Below are 25,017 nucleotides of genomic sequence, written 5' to 3' on the forward strand. Positions count from 1 at the left end.
TAAGCTTTATTATCCAGGTTTATTTATTTATTTATTTATTTATTTATTTATTTATTTATTTATCTATCTATCTATCTATCCAGGTTTAGACTCCTAAGCCTTTCCTGAACATTACCTTGTTTAACTCACACACAGCAGCTCCAAGGTAGGCACTACCATCACTATCTCCCTTTTACAGATGAGACACAGAGAAGTTAACTAATTTGCTCAAGGTCACAAAGCTAATAACTGGTAAAGCTTAAGGTCTGTAAACAAGTAATGTGGGCATGCATTCCTACAAATTACAAAACCTCGTGGAGTCAACAGGCAAACAGGGTATGTCTGCTTTTGACGGGATAAGTGTTAAGAAACCACTTCGCATGCCTTTGGCGGTGATCCTAGGCACCTTTGACTGAAGTCATAATTTTACTACAGAGCCGGCGCCTTTAAACATTTATCAGGCTATTACAAAGGTTAGACTTCTCTCCTTTTCACTTTTACTTTCTCTAAGCAAAAGTTATTTGGTACATTAACTCAGGTGATTAGGGTAATGATGCCTGAAAACCTGAGCTTCCCCCCCCCCTTTTTGCATAGTATTACCCCAAAGCTTCTGTGCAATACTAGAATGTTGACTTTAAAAAATGATTTGGGGGTATTATTTTAAGGAAATCGAAGGGAAATTATCACGTCCAAGAGAAAGCTAGACCCGAAGATCCCGGAAAATGAAGAAAAAAATGATGTGTCTGCGAAAACGGTAGCTGGGATTTAAAAAAAAAAAAAAAAAAAAAAATTCCCCAGGGGTTGTAATTTGACTGCGCTCTTTGGCAACGCTCCAGTGACAAGTCCAAGTGCTTGATCTCGCTCCTCGGCGCCCCCCTCCTCCTCCCCACCTTGCTCGCCCCGGGCCGCGGGGAGGAGGGACCGAAGATCCGCTGCTCCCGGCGGCGGAGCCCGCATCTCGGCGCTGGGAGGGGCGGGTTCGGGCGCGGCCGAGCCGAGGAAGAGGAAGTCCGAGCCCGAGCGGCGGTGCAGGGCGCTCCGCGAGCGCGGGAGCCGGGGCCGGAGCCGGAGCCGGAGCGGGAGCGGGAGCCGGGGCCGGAGCCGGAGCCGGAGCGGGAGCGGGAGCCGGAGCCGGAGCCGGAGCGCGAGCGGGAGTCGGAGCCGGAGCCGGAGCCGGGCCGGAGCCGGGCCGGAGCCCGAGCCCGCGCCGCGCAGCTTCACCCCCGCCGACCTGCGAGCGCGGCCCCCGCGCTGGAGCCGCGCGTCTCCGGGTAAGCGCCGGCTGCGCCCCGACCCCCGGGGTCGTCTTCCAGGGACGGGACCGCTCGCCGGGAGCCCCGGGAGCCTCGGCCCGGCCCCCTAATCCGCAGGTGGCGGCGGGCGGAGCGTGGGCCCCCCCGGGGTGCGGGCAGACGGTGCTTCCCGGAGCGCGCCCCCGCCGCGGGGACCCGGGGCCCGCTGCCCGCCGCCGCCTGGAGGGGGCGACCCGCCGCCGCCCGGGCGCGGGTCCCCGGGCCCCCGAGTGCCGGCCGCAGCCCGGGCGCAGCCTGCATCTGCCGGCGCCGCGGTCCCGCCCCCCGCCGGCCCCGGGAAGGGCTTCCCGCGTCCCCCGGGATGTCGCAGAGCCCAGCCCCAAGGTGGTCCGAGCGCGCGACGCGGCGATGGGACAGGCCCCCGAGGTCTACCCGGCCTCCCGGGGCCCGCGAACCGCGGCGGGAGTCAGAGGCCGGGGCGCCGCGCCGGGCTCGGGGGACCCCCGCCCTGGTAGGAACCGCTCGGCCGGGGCGGGGGGGGGGCGGGGGTGCGGGGGGTGCCCGACAGCCAGCCTCCTTTGTGTCCTCCGTTGAGAGCCTGGTTCCTAAACCAGGAGCGTGCGGAGGCTTCCGACCCGGGGAACTCCAGGGTCTGCGGTTTCGTGCGCGGCGTTGCAGCCACGAGGGCCGGCGCGGGTGCTGGGGTCTGCTTGCTGGAGGTCTGCTTGCTCCTCCACGCTCCCGTGGACCACCCCCCAGCGGCCGTGGCTCCCGCACATATTTTTGAAGTCGCTGAGTGGGAGTCCCACGCCAGGCATCACAGAAGGCTAGGTGGAGCTCGGGGACGGCGGGGTCGGGGGTTTCCGACCGGGCGGATACAGGACTACCTCGCGTTTCGTTCTTCAGCCAGGAGGCGTTCCAGAATGTTGACTCCAGGTCAAATTTGTCATCTCACAGAACTCCGGGCCTAGAAAGGTCGTGCAATGTTATGAAAATAGTTATCAAGTGTTAAAATCAGCTGGCTTCTCAGTTTCTGTGGTTGGCTTACTTTTAAAGAATTTATAGGCTTTGGACTTTGAGTAGTCGCTTGTTGAAACCTTTCCAAGCCCTTCATGTCGGGGAATAAGAAACCTCTGTCCTGACTTGAGACCTGAGCAGGCTGCTCCAGCTCTGCTGCCCTTGGCTTCCCCTAAAGTGATGTGCATGAACCAGAGAGTTTCTAAAGCTTCGTGCTCCCTCCCCCTCGCCTCCCAGGGATATTTATTTGAGCCACAATATTCAAGACTTAGATACGAAAGTGATGGTTTGACATATGACCCTTCACTGTCTTTGAGTCCGGATTCCTAATTCTTCGCTTTCCTTTTGGTCCTATTTGAGGCCCCTGTCAAGCCACCAAACCCCACCCAAAGAAATGTCCCCAGAGTTGTCCCATCTCGCTGACCTCTTCCTCAGTAGGTCCTCTACAGCCATCACTGCCTGACCATCCCTTTCTGTCCCGCATCTGCTCTCTGAAGCTCCCTGATGAGGGACAGAGTGAGAAACAATTATCTCAAAGTCCAATCCCTGACCTAAAAATCATGCTTTCCTTGATCAGTTTTCCCTGCTCACCTCCCTCTGTACCATGGGTACCAGTTCTTTCAGTGACTTTAATATAGATGATATTACCAGGTAGAAGCTTAAATATTTCCATGGGAGACTCGATCTGTACTGCAAAGAGGTTAAACAATCACTTTTAAACAAATCAATAGAAAGCAGCAACATAATTTTTCGAAACCAAGAATAACCAGTACTATTTGGCTCTCCTTTGAGGATATGATTTTTAAGTGATTTAATTAAGATTTAATGGTTCAGAGTCTGACACATACACATGGGGAATGCTTGAGTGGCACTAAATCTTTTGAGCTCTTAGTAAACTGAAAACAATTCCTAGATCTATACTGTTTCTTAATGGCTGCAATCCATTTTTTTTGCAGGCTTCTCCTCCCTCCTGCTTTCATTGCTAGTGATTGGTCTTTCAAACAACTATCATCGTTTAATCCTCCTGCAGGGATGTTTTGATGCATGGAGTATTAAAAATAGAATGGATCCCGGATGATCTAGGCCTACATCTTAAAGATTTGGGAAAGCACTAGTGGTGAAGAAGTGCTCTGGAATTAACTGACTGTGAATGAAATTTGTCTCTCCGTAGCTCTGTAGCCCTGAGACCTTGACCCCTCTAAGGAAGTTATTTAGACACAGATTATTTTATAATCAGGAAAATATAACAATTATAGGTGGTCACTCTCTTGGGATTATCTCACCTTTGCTCATTTCTTCCTCTGTACATTTGGGAAATAATGACTCTTCCTTGTGGAGTCATGCTGAGCATTGATGATTATTAATGAGATAATCCATTGTAAGTGTTTGCCACACTGTATGCTTTAAAGATGATTGTTGTTGATAAACCAAGTCCCAGGAGTGAGTGTTTTCGCTGGAGGTTACATAGTTCTCTCCTGGCAGAACTGTGATTTAATTCAGGTTCAGTTGTCTTTACCCCAAACCCCACTACCTAGAAATGATGGTGGCATAGAGACATATTTTTTTTTATTAAATGTGATGGTTCCTTCTTTCAGAGAAAAAAAAATCACTTGTCTTTTTTGTCTTGGGAAAAATACGGGTCCTAAAGCAAAATGGTCATATGTTCAGCAGAGATGGAAACATTTTCTAGACAAAGACTGTAAGCAGCCTAGTACTTGTAGGTAGCAGGCATTTCAAATACTAATGTTTCATCACAGCCTACATCAATCCTGCTTAGTAAAACGAAAAGCTGACCCCAAACCATTTGGGCAGTCAGAGCCATGGGTGTCTGTGCCAAGTAGAACTTATGACTGTAGAGCCAGCTTTCAAGTAATTAAGAGATGGCTACATGTTCGGCTTTATATTGCTCATGCTGATGAAAAGCAACAGATGTTTTAACAAAGATAGTGGAAATATAGGCTAATCCTCCTAGTGAGTGGGCCCAGGTTTGTTGTAAAATAACTAGGCCACAGGTTACCCAGATGCTGCAGAACAGCTTCCAGTATGCCTGGATGATTCCTCTCCCACTGATTAGGAGTTGACTGTATATCTAGAATAGTTTTCATGTTTGAGTCATGCTTTGCTATCTTTTCAATCTGTATACATGAGGTTACCGAAAAATGTTTTTCTGATGAGATATAAGCCAAGTAAAAATTTCCAAGCTTCAACATCTTCTCTCGGTAAATATTGAATTACTGTTTGATGGAAAGCTAAAGTATGTTACATTCGTAGATCTGAAAACCCATAACCTTCTTCCTTCCCCCCATCCCATACATTCCTAAAGAAAAAGGCAACTCGAAGCATGCTAGCCTAAGTTTTGAAAAAGATTCCAGCTACACCCGCTTGATGTACGAACCCGATGGGAGGAGAGTCAGAGTTTTCACGGGTCTTTAATTAAGAAAGTTGTTTTGGTAAGCTTTAATAACCAGGCTGCTGCCTGCAGAAGCCACTTACCATCAGCATTAGAAGGTAAAACCGTTACAGCAGTTGGCCAAAGGCTAGCAAGCCCTTAAGTGTAAGGAGGATGTCTTTTTAAAATACCAAAGACAAAGTTGAAATGGGTGTGAGGCTAATAATGGCCTAAAAATTTAGAATTCTCATAAGAGGAATTACTAAAGCAATAAATTATCATACCACTGAATTGGCCTTAATTTTTGAGATGGTAAATAGATCTAGTTCTCTACATGTCCAGTCACATTAGACACTAACTCAGATGACCTGTGTCGGAATAGAGATGGATGAGGACGATAAGAAGTTCTAGACGGTAAACCTTTCCCCGTAAAGAGCGAGATACCAAGTGTTTTCTGGTACATGTATGCCTCTGACATATAGTCTTTGTGTGTGTGTGTGGGGGGGGAGTATTGTTTGCTTACAGTCCTTTAAAAACATAAAAACCCATCTTTCCTTGACTGCCATGTAAGACAGGCTGCAGGCTGGCTTTGACCTATAGCCATAGTTTGCCATCTTTGTCCTAAATAAAATAGGCTATGTTTGGGGTATCCTTCAGTATTTTTGCAGAAACCCAAAAATAACAAACGTAATAGGCTCTATGTAAGCAGACTCGATAGAAATGAACTTAGAGTCACGTCTCCTTCGTCATTTCTTTTTCCACTTGTTCTCTATTTTCTCTTTGCACTAGCCTTGGAAATCTCTGTTCGACATAGCCATCGGTTGACATGGGAATGACAGTGCCACATTTCAGTATTCTTCCTTGAGCTGGATGTTGAATGGTGGAGAGAAGCTCAGCTGAGTTGGAATAAAGCCCACATTGAAATGGTTTATCGATGAAGAGTATCAGTCATATGAAGTGAAGTTCAAACCCCCCAGCATGGCACCCAAAGCCCTTGAACCTACTTTTCTTCTAGCACCTCCCATGTATACTCTATGTTTCTCAGTCCAGAGCCTTAAGTGGGCTATGCTGTTGCTCATCGATGGTGGAATCCTTCGATACAAAGTTTAAATATCCATCACTTCCGTGGAGCCTCTCCTCATCTTATCAGGCAGAGATGTAGACATCTGCACTTCTATATTAACACAGGACCTTACACATGAAGCACTTGGAAGGACAGAGGAATATGGCAATCCTCAGTAGACGAACATTACTTTTCAAGGGTGGAGGAAGTTTTATTTTTCTCTGTGGCTTCAGGGATCTTCCCATATATCTTCAGACAGGCACAGAACTGTTTCCAGGCTTTGTATGTGATACACAGAATAGCACAGTGCCTCTAGGTCTAGCTTTTGAAGTCAAGATGTATCTAGTCCTGGCTTCTCCACTTAAGCTGCTATCTGCTATCCCATCTTTAAAGTAGATAATCAGAAATCAGAATGACCTCTAAATTGCTAGGATTAAATGAGATTTGCCTCTGTAAAGCATTTAGTTCATGGTCTCACATGTAGTAATTGCTCAATAAATGGCAACTTTCCTTCATTCCAGAGCCAGTTATTCAGAACTTACCATGTCCAGAATAGTGCCTGATCCAGTTCTGGGCATAGTGGTGAACACAAGAGATGTGGTCTCCATGAAGATGGGATGACTAAAGGGGAAGAATCAGGGTGATGGGTGGGCTGCCTTAGATCGGTGCTCCAGGAAGCCTCTCAGAGAAGGCAATTTATGAACTGTGACTTGAATGATAGTGATGAATTCCTGTCTCCTAAAATCAAAGATACTTGTGAAATACTCCATCTTTTAAGATCCCACTAAGGAAGAGGAAAAAGTGTCAATAAAATTGATACCCTCTCCTATAAGATACATCCTTAAGGTGTGGGAAATGTACATCTTAACATCAATATAATTTCTTGATGTTTGTTGCTAAGTAAATATCCATTGAATACATTAGTGTTACTCTATGGTTGCATACAAGGTTGGGCTCTAGTGCTTTATATTCCGAGTTTCTCTCTTTTGCTTCAAAGCTCTTAAAAGTTAACTCAGATCTGCCAAAGATAAATTAAGCATATAGTAAATTAAGACACTGCAAGCCTCATAAGACATTTGTGATCTGATGTGTTTTCAAACGAGTTTAAAACTTTCACTTCGGTCATTTAAACGAGCAAAGCATATTAGAGAATCCTGTCTAAGTGGAATTGACCTACACATACCTTGTAGGAATGAAGTCGAGTGGCTTCTGCAGCTGGATAATTCCTTTTGGCAGCTGTCTGCAGGGATGTGTGAATCTTTAATGCACATAAATGCCTTTCTAGAGGCAATGAAGGCATTAACTGGAGCTTATGTTTTCTAGAGTTAATTTAACATAAATACTCCTTCTCTCCTCTGTCTCCCAAGGGGCTGATCATTGCTCTGACCAAGTGGGTCCTTTCTGATAATGAAGTGGAAGGGGCTTCATTTAGAATCAACCCCCTTTCCTCCTTTGGCAAGTCTCCAGGTTTTCACACTGCAAGGAATGTTCTCTTCCCATATTTCCCCACCCTTCTCCCTGTTCAGAGAGTAAAATACTGCTTAAGTCTTTGCTTTCTGACCACCCTCTAAACTCTGAATCCTCGTCAAGATCTTTTCCTGCACCCAGTGCAAGGAATGTTCTCTTCCCATATTTCCCCACCCTTCTCCCTGTTCAGAGAGTAAAATACTGCTTAAGTCTTTGCTTTCTGACCACCCTCTAAACTCTGAATCCTCGTCAAGATCTTTTCCTGCACCCAGTGTGGAGCCTTATTGTCTCTCCCTCTGCAGCTCTCTCCATCTGTCCAAAATTCTTTTAACTCTTCAATGTCTGGATGGATGACTCCATGGGAGCTTTGACAATACGTGGCTATTTCTAGCTGTCATAAAGTGTGCTTTCATGCTGTTTCGGTCTGAATTTCATCATGTCACCCAAATCCCTAGCACGCAGCAGCATGCTATTCTCCTGATAGTAAGCATGCCTTAGACCTTCCTGGGGTCTGTTCCTTTGGGCCCTACCCTCTCCCATTGGTCCACAGAAGCCCCTGCAAAGTTTCCTTCCATGCTCCCCCTTCCAGGCTCCCCCGACAGGGTGGTCAGTGCTTGGCCAAGGAGGAGACAAAGTGCAGATCTTTTTCTCTTCCAGAGTCACCTCCTTCCTCCCTCCACCTTCTCCTGTGACTGAAGCCCTCATGTCTTAGGAGGTCTTCAGGATCGACAGCAATGCTAGCTGAAATATGAGGCTTTGCAAACAAGTAGATGCAAAGGAAAGGTCATCTGTAGGCATTCCAGGGATGCACATTAACCACAGTCCAGCCTTAGGATGATTTAAAGCTGCTCCAACCTGTGACTAAAAAGCTGGCTGGGCGGGGGGCGAGGTGGGGGGAAGGGGGAAGACGTGAGGCCATGAGGAAGGGGTGGGGGCACTGAACTGAGGCCATCACAGAGTTCAGCTTCCCGGGGCTGTGTGATTACACATGGTCCTCAAACACTAACATCTGTGCTTCTCTGATGTGCTGGGGAGAGAGGGAAGACTGTAATCTGGAGCATAAATATATGATCCTGTGTTTGTTCCCTTTAAACCATGTAAACCTGTTATTAGTTTAAGCATCTGTGTTGTGCTAAAATATTATTGCTGCTCCAAAGGAAGATATGGTAGCTGGTCTGAAACAGCTTACAGTCTAAATATTCAGGTGTCTCACAGTTCTTAAAATGTGCATCAACTAAACACATGAATTATGGAGCCTAAGAGTCAGACTAAAGAATATAGGATTACCTAGTGGAACACAGAGGAACATAACAGAAGTAGTCCTTAGAAGTTAATTTTTTGAAAGAAAAACGTTCTCTTACCTTATGCCTTTCCATCATAGATCAGACTTTTTGGAGATTTGCTGAGGAATAATTAGGGTGAAGCTCTAAGAGTGATGAAGTGGGCAGGAGACCGATGGGAAATGGGCATGTGGATGGGCGGCCTGCGATTGGCCTAGTCTAGGAAAGTACTTGGGGAAATATTTGGAAGCTTTTGGAATATAGTTATGGAGAAAAATCTTGGTGGTCTTGGCTTTTTTCCACTATTCTTCACTGTGTATATGAGATAAATGCTTATTTTCCCCTCTCTCCTTTAACAGTTGTTTGGGTTAAGCTCTAAGGAATGCCATTTAATCACAATATTTAATGATATCTGATCTTGAAGCTAAAATGGTAAGGAAAGTAATGTGCAAATAATGTTTTTGTGGCACATGGAATCCTGTGGCCCATGGTATACCCTCTCACAGTAAGACATTACCTCTTAGGAACTTACAATCCGGATGAGTTCCACAAACTATCATTATTATGAAGCACTCTTGATTTTTTTTTGTTATTTCTTTCTTTTTAGAAGGTGCCCTGATATGAAAGCAAATACCATGAACCTCTAAAAATTAATTTGTCATGAGTCCCACAAAAACAATGCCTTTCAAAATACAGAATACCCCTGAGGAGCAAAAAGATATTTATTTCTCTCTATGGTCAACCATATCAAGATGTGAAACTATCTAATCTAATACTACATAGTTCAAGAAATTTCCAAATAGGAAGTTAACGGGTATTTGTTTTTACCTTCTTATGTAAATGAAGAAGAGATATGTCTGTATGAACTAAAGACATAATAGCTAGCAACAGTCATCCTAAAAATCCCCTTGGTTTTGATTACTAATATATGCAATAAACGTACTCTGTAAATATTCAGAAACTATATGCCATATGCCAATGAGAAGATTCTTATTTGATACTCCAATACGCCCAATAGATACGGCAATCAAATGTCATACTTTCTTATTCTCTTTACTTCCTTTTTGTAGTACTAGTTCAAACACTCTTTCTGTGGCATCAGTGATAGGAAAAATGGTGTGCATGGAAAATATTAACTTGTTCTTCTAAGGTTTGAATGCTTAGAGTCGGGATGGGGGGATAGCCTGGAACTAGGCACTCTGTGTATGTCATTTAGAAGTTACTCAAAAATGCCTTCTGCAATGGGGATAAAACCACATAATGAAGATGTCATGAGATTTAAACATGCAATGTATGTGCAGTGCCTAGTAAATAATAAGCTCTTGCTAAGTAGTGGCTCTTTTAACTATGTTCAATGGGTGTCACACTCCAGTTTTTTTTTTCCCTGCTACTACATGCTGGAACAATAAACCAACGTGACAATAACCGAAGCAAAAGCCAATGGTAAGAGAGAAGGAAGAAGAACACATTCTTTTGGGTTTGTTTTACTGTAGTGGAGACATGAGATTCATTATACATGAACATTCCGATTAGAATTAGTTTATTCAACAAAGATAATTTCCTAAATTCTGGGAATACATTGAACAAAACAGACCAAATCTGGAGTGAAGGGAAAGCTGTGTGTGACGAGTGCTCTGAAGAAAAGAAGATAGGAAACATGTAATGGGAGTGGGGCACTCTCTTTGCCCGATGGTCTGAAGAGCCTATCTGAGTTGGTTACGTTGAGCCAAGGCTTAAATAATATGTGACCCTGAGAAGATCTGAAGGAAGAACATTCTAGGCGGGGGAGGGGGGGAAGTAAGGAAAACCTAAGGGGAATAAGCTTGGTGAGTTCTAGGGGGAAAAAGACAGGCTACATGTGCGAGATAGGGAAGCAGCAGTAGTGGGGAGGTAAAGCTGGACCGGTAGGCAGGACCTGGATTGTGTAGATCTTTAGATTGTCAGACGTCTTCATCATGGTTTAAAAGTGCAATGCGGAGCCACTGAAAAGCAAGAAGCAGGGGAGTGACAAGATGAATGCCCAATTATCACTCTGGCTGTTGTGCAGAGAAAGGACTACAGTGGAAAGTTCTGGAAACAAGTAGAACAGTTGGAACACTATCGCAGGGGTACAGAGGATGCTCACAGAGGAGGTGGTGAGAAGCGGGTTGATTCAGAACTGGAATGTCAGCCAAGATGGTACAGCTCAAGGAGAAGGAATTTATGGGGGTTAGGAAGCAGCCTGGCTACTGTTACTTGTTTTGACCTCTGTGCTTACCAGTCCCCATGGTCAGTTCCGTCACCCTCTCTTTCTCAGCTCCCCTTGATGGGGTAACCAAAGCAGCACATGGCTGCCAGTCTCTGTGAAGCCATGATGCATCAGCTCATCTCCCCCACACCCCTTCGCGGCCAAGTATCCCCTCCTTCCAGCTCCTCAGCATCCTCATTACCTCATTTCTAGTGCTTACAATGTGGTATTTTTGATAACCATTTAGTTGGTCTGCCTTCCCTCGCTAAACTGTGAGCTCCTTGAGAGCAAGTATTTGAACAAAATAATTTTTCTTTTACTGGGTAAAATGAGCATTACGAAATCTGGGCCAAATTCTTTGTTTTCACAAATTAGTTGAAAAAAGGAGATTCTGAGTAGGTTGCTAAATATTTGAAGAAGGAGGAGGCGTAAGGAAAGGAGAAAGAGAAGAAAATGAAAGGAGGAGAGAAATTTGCCAGAAAAATTCGGAGGCTCTTCAACTTCACACTTCATGAAGATTTGTTTAGCAAAGTGTTTGTGTTCAAATGATTTTCTGCAAGAGGAGTCTAGTAGCTATTGGTTTGAAAGTTGCATGGGTGTGCAGTAAATGTGGTGCTCTATAAGTATGTATGTTCGTTGCCTGCCTTTCCCTGGTTTTTAGTGCACTTGGAAGCTCAGCAGTGTTTATTCTGGAGCAGAAACAACTATCAGAGAAATTGTAGTGTTAAGAAGTCTCTCTAATGTTCCAGCAGTTGAGTGATGGCTCTGCCTTTCCAAACAGGATATTAGCCCTATGCCAACTCTATAAACACGCTTTCTAATGCATGGGGAGGGCACCTCAGACCTATTGGTAGGTCATGAATCTCCTGGGGCGTAGAGATCCTGCCGTATTCATCCTTGAATTCCCTGTACAGAGCATAGTCACTAGGCATCCTTGACCTTTAACCAATTGATTGACTTGAAATTTGGTCCAGCTCTCCATTTCCATGATAAAGTGGGACCGAGAAGTCTGATGCTCAATGTTATTGTGTGGGTTTGGGATGAAAACCTTCATTCTAATTTACCAGCTTCAAGCTTAGGCATGTAAAAAGAAGTTTGAGAAGTCTGTATTTGTTATTCTCATATTCAGAATTTAGCATCCTTACCGGAAAAAAGAAACCAATATAGCTAAATCATGTTGTTTAGTGTTGTTTTAAGTGGTGGAATGATTGTTCTGTTATTTGCAAATTTAATTTATTAAGACAGGTCTTCGAAGGATCCTTTCATGTTAGAAGGGAATGGCTTCTGGTAGCCTCGTTTTAGTAACTGACTAGGCCTACTAGGAAAGAATCAAATGAAATTTCTTTTAGAATATTCTGATTTGAATGTTCTGGCTCAAGTAGGGAGGCCCTATTGTGTCTCAAAAGAAATCAAGAGGAAAAACTGCAGCAGGCCTATCCGAGCCTCCCACTTTTCTCCTGGGATTTATCTGTTGGCTTTTACACAATTGATTCAAAGTCATCCACCCAGAATTAGGCTCATAATCTCTCTTTCCAGACCCACCTCCAACTTCCTGGGATTGTTTTTTTCCCTCCTTTTCCAATTCTTGGTTAATAGCACCATAATACACCCGTCACAGCAAGCCATTTCCTCCTCTCTCCTGCCTTGACCAGTTAGCAGTGACTTCCTAAACAGTTCTCAATCCATATTCACTCACTCATGCCTCCCATCCCGTCCTTTTAGACACTTATCTCTTGCCTAGGCCGTTAGAGTAATTGTTGAGCCAGCATTGATTCATCTATCTAGAACACAAACTTGACCAGTGAATACATCGTCATTGGGGCCCCTTCTAATGGCTTAACCCAAAGGAAGGGTTGATGGTAGAACTTAAGATAGAGATAAAAGTTCCAGATGGAGAGCCTCTACCATTTCTCTGATCACATTCCCTCTCTCCTATCTCAGGTCCAGTAGATAAACTCTGTGGGCTCTACCTCTAGAACATCCAGAATCCTACTGCTCACAGACTTCACTGTCCCCACTGGGTCCAATTCACTTGCCCCCTCTCCCTGGATTTGTGCAATAGGTTCCTACCTGGTCTCCTTGCTCTCTACTATCTCTTTTCTACACAGCAGCCAAAGTGATCTTGTCCCTTGGTTGGCCAATTCCAACTCACTTCATGGCTTCCCAACTCACTTGGAGTCAAAAGCAAATCCGTGAAACAGCTTCCAAGACCCTCCCCAGTTGGTTCCTGCTCCCCTCTTTGTCTCTGATCCCATCTCCTGCTCTTCCTCACATGCTCACTCTGCCTCAGCAAACTGGCCTCTTCGCAGTTCCCAAATATGTCAAACAAGCTCCGGCCTCAGAATATTTTCATGACTTTTTCCTGGAAAATTCTTCCTGGATACCAAAGCCGTACTATCTCTCTGTTTGCAACTCCCTGCTCAGGTGTCCCCTCATCAAAGAAGTCTTCCTCATCATGCATAAAATAGGAGCCCCCTCACCTTGCAAGCCACAGCCTTCTTGCCCTCCTTCATTTTTATTCATAGCATTTATCAACTCCTAACAAAGGATACATTTGTTTCTTGTCTGTTCTTCATGAGAAGAGAGGCTTTGTGTTGTTTTCACTGTATTTCCAAGTTTTAGAACAGTGCCCAGCACAGAGAGAAGCTTGCACATTCTTTTGAATAAATCAATATCACCATTACCATCTCTTGCCTCTAAGTAAGGTAAGTTCTGGTTGTCTGATACTGTTAGACCACATTCTAGAATGAGATCAGCTACCTAAGGTGTTGTGTGTGGATGCTGGTGAGTGGGTGGGTGAGTACCTAGGAGTAGAATAGTGGAGAACCTGCCCTGTGATTCCACCTTTTTCCATTCCTGCACTCCTGTCCCTGGGCTTCTAAAGATATTTCCTAGGTGGTCCCCCTGGGCCTCTTGCCTGCAGAGTCTGCCCTCTGACACCACCTAACACAGGAAGCTTTGCTCTTAGCTGTTCTCCTATATCTGCCCTGGACCCCACCCAGGTTGCTTCCCCACACCATCTTACTCCTCCCGCAGAACCAAACATCATCTCACATGTCACCGACACTCACAACATAGCAAGTCCCTGCTTGATATCTAAGTCCACTCACTTACCTTCGTTCTCCAAATGTGACATATCCATCAAAATAGGCAGTGCGGTGCCAGCTAAAATGTTCAGATTCTGGAGCTAGACTACCTGGTTCCACACCTCATTCCCCAACTTAGAGTTGGCATGACTTTGTCAAGCTCTCTGGCCTCCTGAGCTTAGGAACAGCACCTCACAGACAAGGTTTGAAACACTACCAGCTCCTGGGCTTAGGATGAGAATCAGACCCAATCATTCCTTTTCTTTTTTTTAAGATATTATTTATTTATTCATGAGCGACACAGAGAGAGCGAGAGGCAGAGACATAGAGACAGAAGCAGGCTCCATGCAGGGAGCCTGATGTGGGACTCGATCCCGGGACTCCAGGATCACGCCCTGGGCCTAAGGGCCTAAACCACTGAGCCATCCGGGGATCCCCAGACCCAATCATTCTTTAACATGCTTGCAAAACCGAGTTCTAGCATCCAGAAAAAGCTAGGTAAATGCTAGCCATTATTTTCCTTGGCATTTCTTTAAAACTGACATCTTTCAGAAAACCCAAATTGCTCTCTTTTTTCTCATGAAAACCAGATGTCCTTTAATTTACCATGTTAATCAGCTTCATGTATATTAATGCCTTACCATGATACAGATTACCAACTCATCCATGTCTTATTAATTTATATGTACACACTAAATATTTTTCTAAGTGCATTTAGAAATATTACATTTATCCATTCTCTTCTCAGTATTTCCCTCCTCCCTTCCTTGCTTTTTCTGCATAGCACATATTTCTGTCTGATTGGCATACTGTAAATTACTATTTACCTCTTTAAGCTCCTCAGGGAGGAATCTCTCTTCTAATTTAAGAAATTTCCAAATAAACACAAGTAGAGAAAAGACTATAATAATGTAATGAAGCCCTGTGTACCCATCTTGCAGATTGAACAATTATAATTGCCAATCTTGTTTCATTTGTTTCCCCGTGAACCTCCCTCCTATGCTTTGGAGTAGTAAGAGCAAATCCCAGGTATCCTGTTGTTCTACTCACAAATATTTCAATATGTATTTCCAACTGATAAGAACACTTTTCCATAATAACCATCAATTAATTAATATGCCTACTAAAAATAGCAGTAGTTCCACCCTATCTATTCCTATACTGTCTGTACTCAAATTTCCCTGTTGGAGCAGGGTGGTTTTTTGGCCTGTTTAGTTTACTGCCACGTGCCAAGTATTTAACCAAACGAGTGGATAAGTTGTATTCTCAAAATTTATTTTTGAAAGACAACTCCATAAAAATATTATAAATGGTGATTGCGATCTTGGGCTAATGAAAGAAAGCCCACTTGACTCATCATGCAGCTGAGGCATACTTCTGTCTGATGTTCACACGTCCCGTAGAACTAACACCGGTGTCTTCAGTGAGTTCTCCCTTGGGATGGGCCTCTTTGAACCCGCTGCTCTTGCTTCAGAGGATGTGAAACTTCATCTCCCTTTGCCTTCTTGGGCAGGGAATGAAGACAGCCTGGTTCATACTTTGAGAGTTGAATGGACTGTCCTCAAATGTGAGCTGTACTACTCACCTGCTATTGCTTCTTCCAAAAAGTGGGGAAGAATGATGACTCCTATATAGGATTGTTATGAACATGTAATGATAGTAGATCAATTTGTTCCTCAGTGCTCGACCTTTAGCAGCTGTTTCGTGAACAACCGAGATCTCTCCCTGTCACCAAGCCATTGTTGTTGGCAGTCTCCAAGGCAAGAGTTCCCAGGAGAGAGAGGAAGGCCCCCAAGGTTGAACGGAGGACTGCAGGATATGGAATGGAAGCTGGCTCTCAGCAGTGCTGCTTCCCAGGACTTCCTGCCCCTCTATCCAGTCTGTCTGTCTGTCTGTCTCTCTTTCTCTCTCCTGTTCAGGATGACCCTTTAGGGTTTCTTACTTTTGCTGTGGTCTGCTGTGGAGTGGGAAAGTAGTGTTGTATCTTTACTTCTGGGTGGTACAGTGCCCTTTCGAGGGTTACTTTGAAGAGCTTTTACTGCAAATAATGAGATTTAGAGAAATCCTTATAGTTGTACCTTTTCTTTGGAGCAAGCACTAAGGGAAAATAGTTGCGTGAAAATCTGATTTTGTGCTCTCTTGAATGAATGACTAGGTTCCACTATAGATTCCTATCTAAGTAAGATTATTTTCAAGCACCCTGGGCTCCCTAATGAATTTGGGAACACAACTGGTCTTGTCAATAACATGTTGGAAAATCACTTCTCTCACTGAGCTTAGATACAAGGTCTGTTTTCCTATCCATCATTCATCTAATGCTGGACGTGCATTTTCAGTTTTATGATTGGGAGTAGCTTCCCTCTATTTCCAAGACTATGCCTTGCTCTGAGGCAGATTAACTTGGTATTTGAGGTGAACAAAGCTTTGTGTAACCTACAACCTTTACAGAGCTCAGTCTCTCTCCACCTCACAGAGGGGTTCAAAATGTTAGGTCTAACTCTGATAGCTTCACCGGTGAGCCCTCTTCTGCTTTCTGCATCTGCAGCCCTTCCCCTCACACCAACCCCAAAGTACCATGCAGACAGAGTTTTCAGTTTGCTCTCACTTGGCCAGTTTCCCCCTCTGAGAGCTGGCGTCGGCTTGATTTCCTTCCCCGCCATTGCAACGTTCCTCCTTTCCAAATCTCAGTGGAAATTTTGTAACATGCATATACTTCAATTCTCACAACAGGAAAAAATACAGATATAGATTCGTATAGGCTAGAGTTTTTTTGTGAGAAGAATCAGAATGAAGAGGCATTACAGTGGGGGAAGTCTGCTAATGAGGAATAGAGTGGAAATTCTAAATAGGCAATGAGAAGACTGGAAGGGGCAGGGCATTTGGGGAGTAGGCATGGGAGGAAGGTAAAGTAGTACAAGGCTAGGGTAATGGGTATGAAGCTTTACCTTCTGATTCTCATTTGCTTCCTGTTATACCAAGGAATAAGCAGACCCTGGATGAACTCCATGGTGGCAGTGGAAGTGATAGCTAACATTGACCGAGCACTTCCCAGCCCTGGAAGAGGTCCAGAGGCTTTGCATACATTTGCTATCTCATGCTCACAAACATTGTGTACACAATCATTCCCATTCTGTAGATGAGGAAACAGTTGTAAAAATAGTTAGGTGTCTTTGGACAAGACACCTAACTAATCAATGGCAGTGCCGGGGTCAGTCTCCAGTGGACTGACTCCAGACCTCATGCACATAGTATGCTTGGTATATGGGTTGGGATTGGATTTAACTGCCAGTGGGGTGGAGGAAGGGGACACAGAATTCACAGGTCTGAGTAAGTCCAAGGCCAGTAAATAGCTGTCTGCCTATAGGGACCCAAACTCCCTTTATCTTGTCGCACTGAAAGATATCATCTTAAGTATGGGCGGCCATATGCCCAGTTAAAATTGAGGATTGCATTATTGTAGAAAAAAGAGTGGCTATTTGGAGGGACAGCTCACCTGCTAAGAGAAAAGGAAGGTGGCATTGCAAGGTGTGGCATTCCAGAGGGAAGGACCACCAATGGCCAGAGTCACTAAACTGTCCTGCTCAAGTGCCTTGCAAAGCTGTGGCTCATGGTAGCTACTAAAGTATTTGATTGACAACTGTGGTATCTGTCTTCTCTAAAAGCAAAAACCATATTTAATATCTGGCGAGATGCCCCACTTAAGTAAAAATAAATATTAGATTCTAGTGTTTGATTAACAACTGGGCATTTCCAATGAACACTTTATTTTGGCAAGGGCTGTTTACTAACAGTCAGAAGCAGTTTCTTCTGGAGAGGAAGCTTCTAAAGCTGCTAATCATCATAGGATGTCAGCCATTCATGGTGACATCAGGAAACACCTGAAAACCGATATGGTCTACTTGCCTCCACCAGCTTCATGTCTTATATGAACTTGCTTTTTTGTCAAAGAGCTGGACTAATCAGACACTTGCTTGAAGGACTCCACGTTCAGAATGAATTAACTAATCAAAGAAATGTTTGCAGTCTCAATGTTCTCAATCTCCTGTGACAGAAAAGAAACCTTTGGTAAATGCTGAAGTTGCAGAATTAAGACCTACATTGAGGGTGGGATGATTTCAACATTATTGAAAGGATTAGGAAGAAAACTGACAACTAGGATAGCAAAGATTTTTTTGCCAAGGTGAGGAATTTGAAGAAGTGCAATTGAGTTAAATTGTATATTTTCAGAAGTGTAGATTCTGTGAATTTTCTTCTATTGCATATCCCCAGAGAATTACAGGAAATCCTTTGTTACAGGGTATCCTGAGTTGGAGGGTTTGTTAAGTTAAAAAAAGAAAAAAACAACACTCATTTGGTGGCAGGCTTCTGGTGAAGATTATAGAATCCATTTATGCTCCGCTGAGTTTGAGGAACAACAATCACTTTCATCACAACTTGTTTGCACGGTGGCCCACAGAAGAATTAAGAGACTTCCTTTTTAAAAAGTTTTTGCTAAGACAGCACTTTTATTTTCCAGTTGAGTCAATGGGATTGTCTTCTATTGGAATTCCAAAATCAAACTTGATGTCCTAGTGAGATCTCAAAGTAAATTGGTGAGAAGTAATTAACTAGTTAATTACCAGCGTGGTAAAATAGACTTGTGCTTTAAAAGTTTTTAAACTACTCAAATGGAGGGGACTTTCAGAAGAAGGCTATTTGTTGATGTCGCCAAGCCTATGGCAGTACTCTAAATCTCCTTCACAAAGTTTCCTGTAAAACTCAGTAAGGTTTTGGTCCAGTTTAGAGGTGTCTGTCTCTTTCCAAGCTGCCCAAGAAAGTTAAGAACGGTGATGCTGATGGTAGGTGGTGAATAAAGCTGCCAACTGGTGTGAGTGGGCTTATGAGGCGGAGCACAGAGAGCTCACCAGGGCTTATAAATGCAAAGGATTTCCTTCTATTCTCTGAGGCCGTTTGACAGACAAATGATTACAGCTTATTGATGGGCATATCAGCAAGCATTGTTTTGTGGACGGCCTGGGGTGTGGGAACAGGTCTTAAGGGGCGAGGGACTATACCCAAACACAGGAGGATGGAAAGTGAATATGGTATGTGTGCTGGTAAATGTTTAACAACCTTCTGGGGTGGGGGTGGAGGGCTTTGTATGTGTGTGTGTGTGTGTGCATACACAATACTCATAGGACGCAATTTGCAAATAATAATACAACTGCAAAATGATTTTGACAGAATGCTTTTGTGAATGTTTGCCAAACTTCTTATATTTGTAACCAACCTGTTAATAAGCGATTATAGTTTTGACATGAATATTGTTATTTTCTTTCACATTAATAAGACAAAAGTGAAACAATGAAGATGTGTGTCAGAGTTTCACTCACTCATCAATGACAGGAGTGACTCCTCTACTGAGTTGAAAGCTGGATGAATATTTCGAGATTTTTTTTAATCCACGTTATTAATGTTTTCTTTAGCACTTTCTTAGACATGAGAACAAATCAAGCCCAGATTTCTGGTGTTTCCAACTTCCAAGGTGTAAATATCCGCAAGTAGCAGGCTACTTTCCTGCTACTGATGTGACATCATTGAATGCAGACATGGGAAGAAAAGTGTGCTAGCCCACCATTAATATAGTATTTCTACCACACAGATAAAATAGATGTCAGTGACCTCAATGGCATGGGTAACAGTAAAATAATTAAGAAAGGATGAGTTTGGGGCATTAATAGCTTTGTTTTTAATATAATTTTAATATAATTTATTTAATTTATATAGTTATATATTTTTTCATAATTTATTTAATTTCAAGTTTATATTTTTTATGTTTTAATTCTGCCTCTGATGATGGGCTTGCAACATTCCTGAAATTTCACACTGAGTTCTTGTGAGATGCTAAAGGAAGAGTTTTGAGGAGGAGAGTGCCCACTCTCATGGTCTAGAGAGGAAGGGAGGAAGCATAGCTGAGAGTGGTCATCAGGGCAGATTTTGACCTGACAAAACATTTTGAAAAGCAGCAGTGATTTCCCTTGGAGTGTGGGACAAACTAAATAAAAGTGGTCTCTAAATTACTAAGGGCAATTAAAACCCCAAGAAAGGGTGGTGCAGTGCCTGCCCAGCCATTGCCAGAGGTTCCCCCACTGGTTACTGTAGGCTTTTCACTTGGGGGAGAGAGTAGTAGCGGCAGAGCAAGAGGAGGGAATGCCAAATTTGTGAAAAATCTAGCTATTCAGAAATCAAAGGGAAGAAACTATGGAAAGAAAAAACACAGAGTAAACTTGCTTTGGAGACAGATTCTAGACAATTTGACTCAAGTGATGACTTTTCTCAAAATTCTACCTATTGAGAGATCCCTGTGGTTAAAGATGGCGGGGTGGGGGGGAGGACAGTTCAAAGGTCACCTGTGTTCCACGCTCCAGGTTCCTTCACACTCCTGCTTGCTTTAGCAGGTCCCACCTCCATACACTTCTGCCCCCCACCCCCCACTCCCATGCCCCCAGAAAGGCTCTCACATCCTCACATTCTTGCATATTCTCCCTTCTTCCATCCTTGTAGTTGGGTGTTTAGCTATTTCCACCCTTGTGTTGGCTCATACCTGACACCCAGGTCAAGGAAGACCCTCAGAATTCAGAAACCCTTGGAAGGCAATAGAAGATTGTAAATATAGGCATATTTCTGACACATGTTCATTTGAATTAGTTCAAAATTAACTGCTTTATTCCTAATGCCCACTGAGACACTCCATAGTAAGGGAGCAGATGGTTAAGTGGGAAAGGAGGCAGTTTTGGAGCAGGCAACTTTGAGGACCCAAGACAGGCTTTAATGGAACAGATGTTAGGGTAAAGAAAATACAATGCATGCCTCTAGATGTTTCTCCCCTCCAACTTGAAAGAAAAAATGTCTTTTTTATTTCCTCCCTCCCACTTTTTGCTGCCCACAGCTCCTCCAGAGACTCAGGCTCTGACTAGCACCACTCTGCTTCTCGCAGGAGCGAATCGTGCAAACCAACCCTGGGTTCTAGCTAGGATGACAGAACTTGTAGAGGACAACCCATTTGCTGCTTGAACTGCTTACAGTGTGGGCATCAGTTGATTTCTTTTTCCCAAAAGATGTGTTTTGAGTTAAGGAGCGTGATGTGTAGCATTAACACTAACACGGATCCTGCTACATCTTGTGTATAAATGTCACATTCTATTTGGTCACAATCATATCATCATTATCGTCTTCGTAGTTTTATGATGTTTGCTTATTTTTTTTTGACTTTGTGTTTTCTGTTACTGTTTATTCATGGTGCATATTTGTACAATTTTTACTGAATTTCTAATCTGGTAGGAGATTTTTATGTATGTGGAGGGAAGGAAAATCACTTGAATTGGTTTGGTCATGAGAAGTAATTCCAAAACTGTACTCCACAAAATCCCTGTCTGGCCATTGGCAGGTAGCCCAGACACGGGGCAACCTGACTGTGTTCTCATGGCAGGAAGACACCCTGCCTCAGTTGCTCCTCTGCTCTGCCCGTTGCTGGCCACACCCGGGCCAGACCTGGCAGGTCCTGATTCCACAGGAGTTTGCTGCAGCGGCCCAGCCTGTCCTTTGTCCCTCCAGACCCCTTCGGTATTTGTGCAAGTGGGGAAGGGCTCTATGTAAACACTGTCCCTCCCTCTGTGACCGCTGGCACTCCACACCCACTTAATCCAAGTGAGGGTGAACAGAGCCAATTGTGTGTTCTGTTTTGCTTGTCTTTTAAATTGCCAGATCTTTTCGACTGACTTGGCTTTTTTTTTTTTTTTTTTGAAGTTGTCTAGACTTCTGCTGTAATGATGAGTATATGTATGTGTGTGTTCACTCAGTAAATATCTGTGTGCCTGTTCTGTGCCAGGCGTCATTCCTTTGTCGGGTGGGTTCAAGGGTGAACAAAACTGAGGATCTTCCCTCTCAAAGTTTGCATTCTCTGCAGAGGACAGTTACAAATGAGTAAACATCAAATGTGATCAGTGCAATGAAGAAAAGTGAGACAGGGTGACAGGGCAGAGAAGGACTATGGATTGGAAAAGGTGGGCTCTTTTTCTTTAACCCAAACAAAGCTCATCTGTTATGTTAAAAGTGGTAGTCAGAGGAAGTAAATAAATCTGTGTGATTTATCCTGCCTCCGTAAGGAGAAGAAAACCTCTGGCTTCTCGTTCTCAGATCGAATCTCCAAGATTTAGTTCCTGTGCCTTGGTTTTCTCATTGTAATATGGACTAGGAACACACTTCTGGAGTTGCTGTAGGGTAATTGGGTGAATACTTGCCATGCGGCTAGAGCGGTGCCTGCCAAATAGGAAGTCCTCAGATGTTACCTCCCAGTCCGGGTGATGGCATCTAGTGAGTGTCTAGCATTGGTGCACGGAGGCTCTGGTCCAGATGGGCAGGATGCTAGAGCTGCTGATTCCCTGGGGGATAGTAAGTGAGCCACAAGCCCTGAACCTCAGCTTCCTTCTTCGTAGGATGGGTCCACCTAGTCACACAGGGTTTTGTTGGACTGATCATCTAGAACAATGTGAGAGCACAATTGGAAAGCTGGTCAATACCGTGAAGGTAGGTGGTGATACCAATCACAATAGGGACCAAGAATCGGCCTATTGAAAATATCTAATTAGGAATGCTATCGAAATATCCATCTGTAATCATTTATGCTCCCCATCCTGTCCTCCTTACTTTCTGATGCTTGTTTTCTATTTCTCTTTCCATCCTGTCACTTGAACACCTTACAGTTCCCTGGGTGGTGGCAGGTTCTCTCCTACCGCGTTGTGCTTCTTGCTGGGCACGTCCAGCGGTGCTGTGTGAGCGCACTGGACTCTGAGCTCTAGATGACGGAGGCACAGCTGAATCCAACTCACATTTGAGCCCTGTTTCCCTGACTTGTCCCCAGCACAGTCCCCTCCTCTGGGAAGTCTGTCAGCCTCTGGGGTCTGCTTGGTTGTGCCAGCCAGCACTTCACATCACACCAAGTGGAAGGAAGCCAAGAGCTGCATGATATCATACGGTGGGGCAGCAGAAGGAGACTTGTGTTGAATTAGCAAATCTTGATGAAAAGCAAAAATGTCATCTGCACATTTCTTACATATGAGGCACCATCTTAGCTGCCATATGGTGAGTGGAAATTTTAACCCAAAGATCAAGAATAAGAGTTTGTTATGCTACCTATCATAACAAAGGAGAAGGCTTCCCGGTGACAGATATTTTGGGATATTTGCAAAAATTAAAATAACTGGAGACATCAGGCTGTGTTCCAGTGTTGGAGGGCAGCCTGGTACAGCACTCACCTGTGCCTTGTCTTCCCGGCTTACCCTACTTTATTATGAGGCAATCTTGGGCAGCAGACTTTTGTCGAGAATCCTCCCCAGTGTACCCCTCTTCTTGAGCCGGCTGCCTGAGCTGGACCCTGGGAGACCCCATCAGGAAGGCCAGGTTGGTAAATATTCCTCCAAGGTACTCCACCCCCCTCCCCAGCTCTCCTCACCCGACTGTAAAATCAGCAGGAACCCTTCTCTTATCCCCTCCAGACAGGTTTTGTTAAAGAGAGATATTTCCAGTGAGTGTGTTTTTAGGAGCTCTCTGTAGACGATGTGCTCGTGCGGTTTTATCACTACAGAAACCTGGAGACTAAATTGAAATAAGAAATTAAAAACTATGTGTTTTAATGCCTCCCAAATGCCTAAAAATGTGTAAGTCTCTTTTAGGGGATGGAAGAACAGATGAGCAGACCTTTTCCTAAGGAGTAGACCCAGCCAGTGGCATTGTCTCAGCCCATCTGTCAGAGAGGACACGACACTTCCTTTTGTGTCCAATAGATATGGGGTCTTCACTAGAATCTTCTTCTGCTATTGTTCTGTAGGAAATGAGTGAGCAAGCTCTCTGAGGCCACTTCTGTCATTTGTTAAGGATCCTGTGCATCAGGGACACATTCTTACAGTTTCACTTCTTTTTACCCTGAACCTCACTCTGGTGTCATTCATCAGGTGGTGTTGAAGTCACCTTTGATGTGATCCTGCCTTCAGCCATACAGGTGCAGCCAGAAAGAGGAAGATAGATGGGGAGATTTCCACCCTCCCCATTTTGCAAGTTAAATAACGTTGGTGGTGGTTGGGACAGGGTGTTGTCTACTTTTGTGAGACCTTGTGCTGTTGGGGGATGTAGTACGGTGTGAGGATGTTGGCACCATTTTATTTTTATTTAGAGATTTATTTATTTGTGTGCATGTGAGTGGGGGGCGGAGCAGTGGGAGAGAGAGAATCTCCAGCAGACTCCTCGCTGAGTATGGAGCCTGACATCCTGAGATCATGACCTGAGCCGAAACCAAGAGTTGGATGCTTAACTGACTGAGGCCAGCCTGGTGCCTCTGTAAGTACCATTTTAAATACTCCTTAGTAAAAAGCATTAACAGGGCATTTTGGGTTTTGGTTTAGTCAGTTTCCCTACTCCCCATCACCTAGGAATCATTAGGATCTAGATCAGCAGTCTTCAAAGTATGGTCTATAGTTCACAGGTGGGTCCCTAAGATCCTTTCAGAGGGTCTACAAGACCAAACTATTTTTATAATAATACTAAAACATTATTTGCCTTTTTTACTCCTTTCTCTCACAAGGGGCCTGTGATGTTCTCCAGGGAGTGCATGCCATATGATATCACAATATATTGAATGCTGAGGTAGATATGAGAAGCCAGCTGTCTTCTTTCTATAAAGCCAGACAATCAAAAGACTTAGAAGACTGTAAAACAACACCAGTCTTCTCACTAAATGTTTTTGGTTTAAGAATTTTCATGTTGCATTGAAATGTTATTTATATTAGCATGTAATGGGTTTATCAATGTTATTTTTAAATAAATTAATACATATTTTGAAAATTGTTTGTTTAGTTTCTAATATGATAAATATTAGAATTCATAAGTCACATAATCAAGAGCTCTTTGAGTTCCTCCGTAGTTTTTAAGGATGTAAAAGGAATCCTGAGAAAAGTTTGAGAACCACTGATCTAATACAAGAACTCTTAACAGAAGAGTAGGAAAGATCAGTTTTTCGTCACCAGCAGCACCTAGGAGGGTGTGATACTGTGGTAAAATCCTGCAGTGATTGCCTGTGTCTGCAGAATGCATTATATATTTTTCACTCAACCCCTCACCCCTGAGATAAGAGCTTTGCCTCTTCTTCCAGCCCTTTCTCCCATTACTGCCCTGTGCTCCAGGTAGGCTGGAAGCCTTCCTACTTTACCCATCTCTGCTCCTTGT

At 44.0% G+C, this 25,017-nt stretch overlaps 1 protein-coding gene across 2 annotated transcripts in view; it reads left to right on the forward strand.

Annotated features, from left to right (window-relative positions):
- Positions 1–1,098: 1,098 nt before the first annotated feature.
- The window catches only part of PLEKHG1 (pleckstrin homology and RhoGEF domain containing G1), a 224,429-nt gene continuing 200,510 nt past the window's right edge, over positions 1,099–25,017 (forward strand). Inside the window, exon 1 of one of the 2 annotated variants that reach the window (XM_072827783.1) lies at positions 1,099–1,250. The gene's annotated coding sequence lies outside the window, so the exon portion shown is untranslated. Of the gene's footprint in view, positions 1,251–1,643; positions 1,744–25,017 lie in introns of those variants that run through there. The other variant, XM_072827755.1, reaches the window with a different exon arrangement.

This window comes from Canis lupus, chromosome 1, assembly GCF_048164855.1.
Source record: "Canis lupus baileyi chromosome 1, mCanLup2.hap1, whole genome shotgun sequence".
In the NCBI taxonomy this organism is placed as follows: Eukaryota; Metazoa; Chordata; class Mammalia; order Carnivora; family Canidae; genus Canis; species Canis lupus.